The sequence below is a fragment of the Haemaphysalis longicornis genome, unplaced genomic scaffold (genome assembly GCF_048455015.1).
Source record: "Haemaphysalis longicornis isolate Haplotype H1 unplaced genomic scaffold, Haemaphysalis longicornis Haplotype H1 scaffold_12, whole genome shotgun sequence".
Taxonomy (NCBI): domain Eukaryota; kingdom Metazoa; phylum Arthropoda; class Arachnida; order Ixodida; family Ixodidae; genus Haemaphysalis; species Haemaphysalis longicornis.
In genome coordinates this window covers 48,145,935-48,159,412 of record NW_027526225.1, presented here as the reverse complement: position 1 = coordinate 48,159,412, position 13,478 = coordinate 48,145,935, and the positions used below count along the sequence as shown (strand labels likewise).

Sequence of the window (13,478 nt, the reverse complement as noted above, 5' to 3'; positions counted from 1 at the left end):
ACAACATACAAATACCTCTTTGAATAGCTGACGTCAACTCTATCACGGATTCCCCCTGTGGGTTCCAGATAATAACCATATCGTAATATACATCCCACATGATTCTGGGTCATTGGGCACTGAGTTTAACATTTGTATAGGTAAGGTAACCGAGCCAATTTATTTTAGAGCACCTGAATGCACATAATTCCCTACTGGAATTTATCAAGAACAGATCCCAGGGGTCCCATTATTGATATGTTATTAATGTCATAAGAAGCATGCCATGTAGCAATAAGCCGACTACAAACGGTAATAGACGACACAAATCACCTCACACATTGACCTTGGGAGGGGTTCTGCAGTTTTGTTGCGTTTCTGAATGGAACGTGAGCCCGAACTAACATTGTAGGGACCATTTTACTCCTCATTATTAACATAGTGTTTCTTGATATGCAAAAATAAGTAGGCATAGATCCAAAACGTTCACCTCCTCGTAAAACGTTTATGAAGCGAGAGTTTACTGGAAAACATTATTTGAAACAACCAAACTTTCTTATACGTCTATATCACACCTGCGCGTGCAGGTGGTGACCGAAGTAAGCACGTTGCACAGACTCGACGATGCTGGAAAGTCCATTCCAAAGGACACCGGTGTCACGTAGATCCCATAAAGGCTCTGATGAGACAGGCAATGTAGGTGGGCGCGAGAGCTCCACAACAAAAGATGGCGTATCTTTCGTCAATACAGTAAAAGCTCATTACTCTGAACTGGAAGGGATCTTCATCCCAGAATAAGTGAAAGTAAGAAATAATAAAAGTTAAAAATAGCAACAGTACACGGGAATTGTGAGGTAGTACGGCATGTCAGCACTTTGACGATTGAAAAATCCCACGGTTGCGGCCTGCGTTTCCTCGTTGAAAGTGACAGCCAACACGTTTTCTTCTATTGAACGAATATAGGGGAAAATGTCATCTTCGCCTTCCTGAAAACTAAAATATAGATGGGCGGTGTTCTATTCGGTCATGACATCTGTTCAGACGGCCGCACTTTGCTTCGTTCTCGTCCTCCTTGTCCTCATTGCAGTGACACGCGCGGCGCTCCTGACCTGAGAAATGAAGGCCTCATTCGTCAGTGCCCCACACGCACCACTGCGTCCTAGCCGATGATGTTCGCAAGGAACTCGATTTGCAAAGTGTTCGCCATGCGGGAATTCCAATGGTTTTACCCGATTTAGCCTTCTCTGTTCTACACAGCCTGGTGTGTATCAACAGGGTGCGTTTCTAAGCCGGCGTGCTAGGCGCCAAAGTGACTGAGCAGTGGCACATAGTTCGAATTATCCGTGTCGGGTTAAAATTAATGGGCTACTTCATGCATTTGACTTCTACGGAGACTTTGCCGTACGGTATCTATTCGAATTATCCATAAATTTTAAATATTTAGGTTCTAATTAGCAAGCTTTCACTGTACTCCATATCAGATAGATAACGTCAGATCTCCTGAACGGAAAACGACAGCGCAAGAACGTTCTGGATTGAGTTTAAAACCATTTTTCTCTGCCCGGCCAGCAAATTATTTGACACCATGCTGGACCTGGACCTGACGTTCACTGGTCGCCGTATTACACGATTTAAAGGATATCTGGACGTCCTTGACATGCATAGAGAAAGCAATTGTAGGTGGCAATGCCTTACCAAGAGAACTGATTTTAACTATAAACAGAGTGCAGCTTAGAGCTCCACTTTGCGGCACGCCGTTTTCTTGCGCTTGACCCCTTCGCAGTACATTACCAATCCTTACGCGAAACGTGCGTTCAGACATGTAGCTACCAAGGGCGTTTAACATACGGCCCGAAACACCGAATCATTTAAAGTCACTCAGGATCCCGTAGCGCCAAGCGGTTTTATAGGCCTTTTCAAGGTGAAAAACCAGCGTTGCGGAGAACTGTTTATGAATGAAAGCGTCCTTGATGTATGATTCAAGGGCGACAAGTTGGTCTTTTGTGGATCGCCCCGCCCTGAAGCCAGCCGGATAGCTCTCGAGTAGACTATTGTACTTAAGAAACTATACAAGTCTCTCAGTTATCATCTTCTCGAGAAGCATGCACAGGCAGCTTCTGAAGGCCATGGGTCGATAACTGTCAGGAGAGATTGGGTACTTCCCTTCCTTAAGGAAAGGCACAACCATGGCCTCCCTCCAAGACTGCAATATGCTCGGAAAGGCATAATTTGTAGAGTAGAGGTGTAGGAGTGTTTCACTTGTGTCGGCGTGTAGGTGTTCCAACATTGTTTATGTAATGTTGTCTGCGCCTGGAGCTGAACGCTTACAAGTGCCGACACCTATCTTCAGCTGCAGACGTGAAAAGGAGGAGTTATACGAGGTAGTTAAACGTATTATGCAATGACTTCTTTTCACGAGATGTTTAGTATTGTATGAAAGTGTTAGTGTAGTGTGCTGAACTGGAAACGTTGGAAGTGTGCGAGTATGTTAGCCTGGTCTTCCAGTTAGTCCCCTTATGTACTAACCACGGGCACGCTGTGTGTCTGATGGCCTTTCAGTTTTCGACAATGTGTTCAGGCTTTGTGTATGTCGGCGTATGAGTTTATGGATGTCAAGAAGGTTCGCGAGCTATCTTTGTTTTTGTCCACGGCGCACACGTTTTCCAAACGCCTTTGCCCGTTTGAACAAAAGGATGTTACCCGGTGTGGGGTAGCGACGGAGGATACCCCACGCCTTGTTCTGGGCCTCTCCCGCCCGCCTACAGTCCTCATTCTACCACGACTTCCTCTGTTTCCGCAGAGTACCAAAGGCGTTTGCGAATTGACTTTTCGGGGACGTCGACGATGTGCTTCGCGAGGAGTTGGATAACTTCTTGCACGTGTAGTCTTGTGGACGTATAGTGTAGTTTAGATGTGTATAAATGCATTGCAGTTTGCTCTTGCTTCATTGAACCCGTTCTGGGACGATGGACTGCTTGGGCCTTTACCTATATATGTTAGTGATGTGGGAAGTGGTCACTACCATGTTGGTCCGTGCTCACACCCCACTCAAGACATGGAAAGAGACCTGCAGAATCAATAGCCAAGTCAAGATATGAGTATTTGCTGTGTCCTAAGCTATGGTATGTAGGCTGCTTTTTTAAAAGGCATGCTCCTGTGGCTGTTGAAAACTTCTCTATCAGACGACCTCGGGCAACCGCTCAAGAAGAGCAACAGACAGGATTTGAGCGCATTCAAGTCGCTTGAGGGGATATATTGTTCGGGCAGCGGGTCAACCAGCACCTGGAAGTCAGAGCTCAAAAGTGCGAAATAAGGAGGAACATAAATGAAGCATACCGTTATCAACGTATTAAATATTATTGTGCGGATTCCTACAGCCTCAAGGAAAGTGTCAAGAGGGGTAGGGTGGCATGCTAAGGATTTTGGGGGATTATTGCCGCACCATACGAAGAGTGTGCGCAGCAATCCCCATAAACTGTTCAAGAAATTTCTGTGATTGGAATATCAATGTATTTCTGGGACACATCACAATTGGCTAATTAGCATGGGGGAGGATCTCGTACACATCGTCAAGATAATTAAGGAGGCATCTGCACTTCCACTGAACAATATTTTCTCTTCCCATTATTAAGTGTTCAGAGCTAGTGGAGTGTGACTATTTATGTAAGGTCTTTCCGGGCTTGGACTTTTGAAGCGATTTTTAAATGCAGAGCATTTCAGTAACTCACGTTGTCACCCGCGTTGACGTCCGTAGTCCGCACCGTCGTTGTCCCTACTATATATAAAAAAAGTACTATCCAGCGCCCGGTTTGGATCCCTCGACCCTGCGGGCGGAACGCAATGTACATGGTGCTCTACCCACTGCGCCACAAAGCCGACACAGAATGGGACGCTACGAACGCGCCTTATATCGTTGACTCATTCAAATTACTGCTGACGAGCGCTCTCTCGTCAGCAGTTGCCACAAGTGCAACAACATTAACGTAACGCAACCCCGGAAACGCTCTGCATTTGATCGTGCCCCTCGCGAGGGGGATGTTTCACTGCGTCTTCTCTCGGTCGCGGGACCCGTGGCGCCATCTGGCGGAGGCGCGGCACAACTGGTAGCACTTTGAAAAGATGCGGCGCCAGCCAGCTGTGTGTGTGCGTGCCGCACTTGTACAAATGGCAAGTGCATTGGCTGTCCACAGAGCAAAGCATTCGTGCAAGTAAGCCGTTGCAGTCAGTCAGTCAATTAGTTTCCGTGCCTCCTCGCCCTCTCTCGCGCGGCGATTCTTCTTGCCGAACGCCCCTAATTTTTACCTTCTCTGGAGGTTTGGATGAAAGAACCCACTCCTTCCGCTGCGAAGAAGCTAGGAAGGGGCCCACGCTCATCTCATCATCAAATATCAGGGGGTTGCCCGGCTGGCCGGACACCATAAAGGTGGCACCCTTTCCGGTGCCCTTGCTTCGAGCCACGACATCTGAGGGCGTCAGGAGCACCCCGGGTGACACAGGGAGTGCGGCCGGGGTGGGTACTGCTGGGGGTTCCTCAGTCCCCATCTGCTTCGCGCTCTCGCGTGTGCGTTGCGCCAGGGGAGAAAAAGTAGTGGATGCAGCGCCGTTCCCAAGAGGCGATGTTGCCAGTACAGCCGCTGCTACCTCAGCAAGTGGTGTGGGGGCGGGGCGGTCCACCAGAGGCAACCCCAGTTCGGGGCAGGAGCCGGACCAGGTCCGACTTGCAGTGCTGTGTCCACGCCGAAAGCAGACGCTGCTCCGCCCCTCCCACCCCCCCCCCCCGCAGGTTGTTGCGTCCGCGTACCTCCCCAGGGGGAACGAGGCGAATCTCTGTCGCGTCTATGGGAAGGTGATTTTTTTTCTTTGACCTTTATGTTTATTATGTTCTTTTTTAGCTTGAAGTTTTCAGAAGACCTGGACTAGGCCGCGTGTTGGCCCTGCAGTTACGGCAGAAGACTTATGAGCTACAATTATATGTGGGGTGGCCGTGTTGGACGCACTTGGCACAGGTAAATTACTTGGCCCCGACACGAGTTAGTACCATGCCCGAACTGCTGGCACTTAAAACAGCGCGGCGTATTCGGGTTGTACGCTTTGACGGAGCACCGGATGAAGACGGGATTGGTGTGGTACGCAAGAACAGAATAGTCAGATGTCATGATGATGTGTCTAGTGGGCACTCCCTTATCGTCTTTCCTTATGTTGATGTGCCCGACTGCCGTCACACCCTGCTTCTCAGTCCTTCAAGACGATCAGTTTTTGTCTCTGCAGCTACATGTGGCTCCCAGATTACGCCATTCGAGCTGTTGAGGCTGCGGTGGAGCGTGATCTAGATGTCAAGGTCGGCAACTCGGGTCTGGTTCACGAGCTTTGAGTCCTGCTGCTGACTGTTTAGTTCGACCACGAGCTCGCCGATTCCCCGTTTTATAGCTTTATAGGATTCACCTTTACTTTCTAGAAACATCGAGATCGCGAACATCGCCTGGAGGCAATAGGCTTGGCTTTGTCAAGAGATTTCATTGCCAAACCGACTGGGAGCCCATCGTCCAGAGCTTGACCAGGACTCCGATCACCACCGTTCGTGATTTCTTAACCTGCACCTATAAACACATCGTTACGGTAGGTTACAACCTATGCTTGCGGGCTCGGGGTCCAGGATGTCGACAATACCGTCACCAAGATTGCTCAAGGTGGCCCATTTGAGGATCATTTTATATATAATGTACGTAAACAACACTCGCATTTTCTTCAAATCCTGTAGCCTTTTCATGGCACGTCCAGACTGGTGTAACCACTGTTTTGCCTGGGCAGAGAAGTACGGCTTGAAACCAAATTTAGAAAGAAGTGATTGCGTTGTGTTCAATCTGAATCGCGGGATTCATGCCGGCTCTTAAATTCCAGATATTGGCGCCGTTCTTAGTGAAAAAAACAACCATTCTAAGGTGTCCTCTGGAACAAAAAACGAACGTCCATTTACCCAATAAACAATATTCTGAGACATAACTGATTAAAACAATCAGCATTCTGAGTTCATATCGCACCAGCGCTGAGGGACGGGGCTACGCCTGCTCGTTCGTGGTTCACGGTTTGACTTCGGGATGTAGGGTGTATAGGTTAGCCCCGGAGGGGCACCTTGTGTGTTCAAGGTGACGGTAGTGGCAACACCGCGGACCCCGAGCCCATGTGGGTTGGACCCACACATGCCCCAGCTGTGCTTGGCTTAGCCGTGTCCAAAGAACAGGGAATCCTGGTCACTGCGTTGACGCTGAGGTTGTTTTTGGACCTTTACGGCCTCTTATCTGAAACAACACGCACATTCGTCCCCTGCTTCTTGCAGATGGCCTCCCAGGACTGACCCGCCCCGGGAAAACCAGCTAGTCGGCTTTTCCTATCCTTCATCTATTTCCTTTCTCTATTCTGTCATCTTTCCATTCCTGTCCTGTCACCTATTCTTTTCCATAGTTCTTCCTTTTCCCCTGAGGCGGCTGGGTAACACTGGGGTTATAGGCAGCCTTGATTACACGTCATGAGGTTATAGTAGCACTGTATGGTTAGCCTGACAAAGTCATGTTTCCTTGTTGGGTTCCGTGGTGTCGGCACCAGAAACAAGCACCACTGCCGAACATTTTACTTTCCATGGAAAAGAAGAACATTTTAGACCCTGATCGCCCTCCTAAACGAGGGTGCACTGAATATAATGCCTCACAAAGCTTGAACAGCAATCGTTCACCCACTGAGACGACACAGAAATTTCTGGTAATGCAATCTGGCGACCCTGAGAAGCCCTTGAGGAACGTGTCGCCAATGGCCGTATCCAGATAGCTGAGCAATCTACTTGGACCGAAATACCGCGTTAAAATGCTGCCGACCGGGGATGTCCTTCTGGAGGTCCAAGAAAAGTTTCTGTCAGATGCGCTCCTGGCAATAAAAAACTTGCAACACACAAGGTTGACGTAACTACCCACCACACCTTAAATACTAGGTTGGGGGTAGTGTCGGACGAAGACTAGATTGATGTGTTTGGAGATGAAATTCTAGAGGGCTTTAAAGAAGAACATACGAATGTTACTGCAGCGCGAAGATCTGCATTAAAGATGAGGAAATTGCCCTGAAACATTTGGTTCTAACCTTGAACTCCACCACCTTACCCGACAACGTACAACTAGGATACTGGAACCTACGTGTCAGACTGTATGTACCAAACCCCCGGAGCTGCTTCCGCTGCAGAGGAATGGGCACACGCAGCAGTCTTGCCGTGGAAAACCGACTTGTGCACTGTGTGCTAGCACTGAACATGGAAATCACGCCTTTGATGTAGAAAATGTCAAATGTGTCAATTGCAGCGGCGAACACCCCACATACTCCAGGAAGTGCCCACGCTTCCGAAAGAAGAAAGACTGGTAGCCATCAAGGTGAAAGAGAATGTGTCCTTCCAGGAGGCCAAACAAGGCCCGTCCTTCGCTCAGAGAAAGGATCCTTTGCTGAGGTAGCCCGCCAGCGGGCGGGGCTGCCTCAATTTCCGGCACTGGCGCGGTCAACTCAAGGGAACTGCGCAGAGCCACAGACCCCTAAAGAAGTCAAGCCGGCAGCTAAGCTCCCGGCCTATACAGAAAGTGGTGTGGCTTCCAAGCCACCAAAAGACTGTGCAGGGCCTGCCCCTGCCACTTTATCGACCTCCTCTCCTCTGGTGACGGTCGACGCACCTCAGAGGAGGGCGCCTTCAGGAAATGGCACCGCTGCAGGTGCTGCTCTTTGGCGGCAGCGGCCTGGACACCCCCTGCCTACCCTCGACAGAAGCCGAAGGGCCAGGGAAAACCACCTGGTCGCTCTACTAATACTCACGGAACTGAAGGCAGTGAAAGAGAGGAAGAGAAGTAGATGGAGGTGTGCCCTAGTGCCTGTGCGAGCATTTTATACCCTCCACACCTACGTGACCGCTAAAGCGAACACTCCAGAAGACACCTGTATAGTGCAAATAGTTCAGTGAAACTGCCGTGGGTTATTGCACAATATAGACGATATTCATACAATTATACACAAATATGAACCCAAAATAATAGCCTTGCAGGAGACAAATGTAACCAAAAAACATGACATCTTTCGCAACATTTACCTCCTTAAAAACGACAAAGAAGACTGCACCCGTGCCTCAGGCGATGTGGCTTTAGCTGTGGCACCAGGCACAATTCTCAAGTCGGTACAACTTAACACTACGCTGGAGGCTGTTGCCGCATAAGTCTATATTCACAAGCTTGTCACTGTTGTTTCACTGCACTTGCCACCACAATATCACATGTCCTTACAGGAACTGAATCACCTCGTTGAACAACTTCCTGCTCCAATAATGACGACGGGAGACTTCAGCGCTCATCAGTACCTGTGGGGAGGTGAAAGAATGGACAGCCGGAGAAAACTCATTGAGCAGTGGGTTACAACCAACAGCTTAGTTGTTTTCAATACCTGAGACAAGACGTATTTTGCTGCATGTAATAGAATCTTTTCTACTCCAGACCTTTATGTCGGGTTGCCAGTTCTCCAGATGAATTATGAGTGGAGTGCTGTGAATTATCCACATGTAAGTGGCCACTTTCCTGCCTTGGTACGCGAAGTGCAAACCCTTGCTTCCCTCAAGAGCTGTTCACTCCAATGGACGATCGAGAGGGCACATTGGGAAAGATTTTATGAGTTAGTTTGCTTCGACCAATTTTACAGCAGCATGTGCATTGATGAGGCAAATACCGACATCTGTGAGGTACTTCTTACAGCTGCAAACGTTGCCATCCCTCGGACATCTGAACGGATTCCCAAGCAACAAAAGCCGTGGTGTAATGGTGCCTGTCGTGAATCCCGGAAAAAGCAGAACAAGGCTTGGGGTGTATTTAGACGACCGGAAAATCAGAACAGTAGCCAAAAGAAATTCGTGGCAAAGCTTTGTAAGTGCAATAAATACTGCCACTTCCATAAAAAAGGTCGCGGACCATTTGCGTAAATTTAAAGGCACCTACAGACGGTTCAGCATACCACTTTTCTTACAGACGGTGCGGGCAACTTACTGGAAACACGAACAGATGTTTTAAGTGCGCACTTTGCGGAAGTCTCTAGTGATAAAAATTATGCGAAAAAATTCCTGGCACGTAAAAATATTGCTCAGAAATTCAAGATTAAAAACCATAGCAATAACACAGAGGAACATAATAAATAATTCACTTTGTATGAACTGAAACGAGCATTAGCCCGGTGCAACGCTACCTCCGTCAGCCCGGACCTCATTCACCATGCCTTTCTGCAGCACTTAAGTGATGCGTGTTTACAAGTGATTAAGAGTTCTTTAACAAAATCTGGCAAACAGGGAGGCTGCCTAAAGCATGGAAAAAGGCCATCTTAATACCATTACTGAAAGACGGGAAGCCCCAGAGTGTCCATTACGCTACCTACCCATACCTTTCACCAGCTGTTTGTGCAAGATTCTTGAGATGTGGAACTTTAGTTTGGTTTTTATTCTTCAAAGTTCTGGTTATCTAGATAGCTGTCAATGTGAGTTTCGCAGTTTCGGACTATGACTTAGACCAGGTGAGGCTTGAAACAACGATACGAGATGCCTTTGTTAACACTCAGTTCTGCTTTGCCATATTTTTTGATATGGCCAAGGCATATGATACAATCTGGCGTCATGGAATTGTCAAGGATTTAGCAGCCATGGGAACCAGAGCGCGAATGTTTTGATGTACTGACGATTTATCCCACACAATCAGTCAGGAGAATGGTGTTCCTGAGGGCAGTGTACTGAGGGTGACTTTCTTTCCATCAAAGTAAATTCTTTGGCAAAGGTTGTTCCCCGGCCAGTCATGTACTCCCTTTATGTAGACGACTTGCTGATGGCTTTTCGCTCGTGTAACCTCTCGATGTGTGAAAGAGAGTCCCAAACTTCGGTAAATCGGTTACAACAATGGGCGGATGAAAATGGCTTTCGCTTTTCTCCCGAGAAGCGTGCTTGTTTGTGTTTTATGCGAAAACAAGGTATGCATTCCAGACCTTGCATAAAAATTAAGGATGTACCCGTTTCAGTACAAAGCGAGCACAAATTCTTAGGCGTCACATTTGACTAGAAATTCACATTTGGAGCTCATACAAAGAAACTCAAAATGATTTGCATGAAAACATTGAACATACTGAAACTTTTGTCACACAAGTCATGGGGTGCAGACCGCACCTGTATGCTAAGAATTTATGGCTCGGTGGTTTGGTCTCGTCTTGACTATGGCTGTGTAGTGTATGGATGAGTCCGCCAGTCTGTCCTCACCTCACTCGACCCAGTACACAATCTGGGCCTCAGACTTGCCACAGCTCCATTTCGCACCTCCCCTATCGACAGTCTCTATGTTGAGTGCAATGAATGGCCCCTGAAGTACCGTAGAGCATACTTAAGTGGAGTGTATGTAGCCAAAACAGCATGTATCAAGGACCATCCCTGTGCTGGTGGAGTGTTTCAGAATAGGTACCAGAAATGGTATGCAAACAAGCCCAGCGTGGTCCGCCCTCTTGTCCTTGGTTTGGAGGAATACATGTATGGGCATTCGTTCAAGATATGCCCGCCACACCTCCTGAGCGTTTCGAACGCTGTGGCCCCCGGGACCACAAGGCCATCGAATGTGATCTGTACTTTTTAAAATACCTCAGAAAAAACGTTTCCACACCAAATTTTGCGCCAAGAATTTCTCCAACTTAAAGAGAAGTACAGTAGCTATTGACACTACTTTAATGATGGCTCAAAAACCTCCTGTCACGCAGCTTTTGCAGTTATCAATCCACCGGTGACAGTAGCAAAGAGGATTGCTGATGAGAGTAGCGTTGCCCGAACATACATGCATTGAAAATACATGCTATGTAAATTGTACATTGCGAAAAGTTTTACTCGAAACAAAACTGCTAGCATATAAAACGCCCATCGATCCATCTTAGAATAAGCCTGTACCATCTGGAACCCTTATAAAGTATCTGGAATAAACACGCTTGAATCGGCTCAGAAGAAATCAATTAGTTTTATTTTCCGCCGTTTCGATTGGAGCTTTTCGCCATCATCCCACCTTGGTACACTAGAATTAGAACCACTGCCCGAGATTCAAGACCGCGAATGTCTTAGAATGTTGCATATTCTTACGAATACTCCTTGCTAATCATTAAACACCAGTTCTTTGTCGCCGTATAAACTTAAATTTACTAGAAATAGCCACAAACATAACCTTTCAAATTTTTATCCGCGTACTAGTACATCTAAGTACAGCTTCTTCCCCCAAACTTTTGCAAAATGGAGTCTACTACTAGGTGCAATTAGGTATTGCCATTGAAAACATTTTTGGAAAAATTTGAATTGATTATGTTCTGTAACTTTTGCATAATTTCAGTCTCTTGATGTATATATGTTATCTATTATGTCTAACCTTTGAGAATAGGTGCGCTTAATGTGTTGTGTTTTTATCTGTGTTATTCTGTTCTATGTACCTACTACCTCCAGCCAGAGCCCAATTGAGCTGCAGTATGTATGTATAAATAAATAAATAGATAAAATATTGTTTGCTACAATTGTCCGTGCTCCAGAAGCAGGCATCCGTGCGAATGAAGGTGCAATAAAACTAGAGGATCGTAGTGGGGCTTTGACTTTTGACTATGAACAATCTCGCGACCCGTGTTTTTAAAATCTCGGCTACGCGTACCGGCCTAGGTCATGTAAGTGACCGGTGATATGCGCTCAATAACCCGAAAGGGACCATGGTATTTGGCGGTCAATTTCTGAGAAAGGGCAGGTGTTGGACAGGGCACCAATGGCGAAGCTAGCGAGCCGAGATCAAATGTGTTATTGTTGGTGCGTCCATCGTAGCGATGTATCTGATGCTACTGATAAGAAGATATTTATTTCCAAGCCAGTTGACGGCATGGCTGTGTGTGACCCCAAGCGAGCAAACTCGTCAGTGTTCGGTGGAGTCTTGCTGTGCGGGAGAATGGTAGTGATTGTGCAGTAGTACGCATACCCATATAACGTAAAATAGCCACACTCTGGTGGTTAACTGTGTGATAGTCTTATTGAAAGTAATTGTTACAAACGGCCGCACGTGGTCGAACATCAATTGATTGAAGACAGGCACACGGAGAGCACGTTTTTTTGATGGTGATATGACGCGGGGGTACGGTGAATGATACTCTATTTCGTACGGAAGGTCTCTACAAACCAGCCAAGAAAACTCGTCCTCAGTCGATTATATGCTCTTTAGGTGCCCCATGTCGTAGAACGAAGTGGTGGAGAAAAATTGATGCAACGCCGGAAGCGGTGGCCAATGACATAGCACCCGCCTCGACGTGCCGCGTAAGGTAATCCATACCGAAAATAATTCATTAGTTGCCGGCTGAAAATAAAACGTAGTAGGATGTGTAGATCCATGCCGACGTGTTGGAAAGTTTATACAAGCTATACACACCGCACAGGTAGTATTGTAGGCGGATTCACTCGTATGTATCCCTATATTTCTGCTAATACGAAGTCCACGGAAAACGCGGGCAACGTCAACTTACCAGAAGTTCGACTTCACCACAAATCAAAAAATGCCGTTTTACTAGTTTAAAGCTCACTGTATAAGAAATCGGTAACTGCCTTCTGCTTCTGCTTGCAGAGTCCTGCCCCTGAATGTAAATTCTGCAAAGTGCAGGTGTGTTTGAGTGCTTTTTTGGTGGTGCTACAGCACCGCAGACACCTTCTGGGGTATCTGAGAGCTACAGCGAAGAACTGCTGCACTAATGCAGGGTCGCAGCTGCATCAGCAGCCCAATGGTGTGGCTCAGTTTGTCCATTTCGTTACTACTTTTTTGGTGCCAATGGATCTCAATGGTTTCAATGTCCGTCAATGCACCGCGCACTGACCACACACAAAGATTATTTTGTCCTTTGGAATATTGAGCTTACCGTATTTTGTGATCATGTCTAGCTATATCTCTTAAAACTACTTACACTTGACTAATATTTTCGACTTTTAACATCCAATCACAGAGCATTTTTTTTTTCGTACAATTGCAAACACAGCTGACGAAGACCTCCCGTCACTTCCAATAACCGACGACTTTAACTAGGTGAGTTCTGTTTATCTGGAGTCGAGTGCACCACGATTGCATGGCCACAACTGTTATCAGTGTGGAAGGAGCCGCATATTCTGGGTACAGGCAGCAGCGCCGCGACAGACTGCCTCAGCTAACATTGACACGACAACCCTACCATGAACAGGCTGGGTCCGCCTGATAACATCCCCCAGCTGCTTCCTGCCCCGCCCCACGAGCTGCCCGCACAAATATCTGACTTGCCGACAGCCAAGAGTCGTTGTACTACGTTGGAACGCAGACACTGTCCGGTACTAAAATTTCCTTGGCCCGCGACACTTCGCTGCTGCGCACGCACTGGTAACCCGGACGCGGTTACCTCGACTTTTCACTTGCAATAGCTGCGGCGGCCAGAGAACAGCT

The 13,478-nt window shown here is 47.3% G+C and overlaps 1 long non-coding RNA gene across 4 annotated transcripts in view; it reads right to left on the bottom strand.

Annotated features, from left to right (window-relative positions):
- LOC144162613 (uncharacterized) overlaps nt 1–13,478 on the bottom strand; it is an 86,565-nt gene that overhangs the window by 1,589 nt on the left and 71,498 nt on the right. The gene's annotated exons all lie outside the window — the stretch shown is intronic.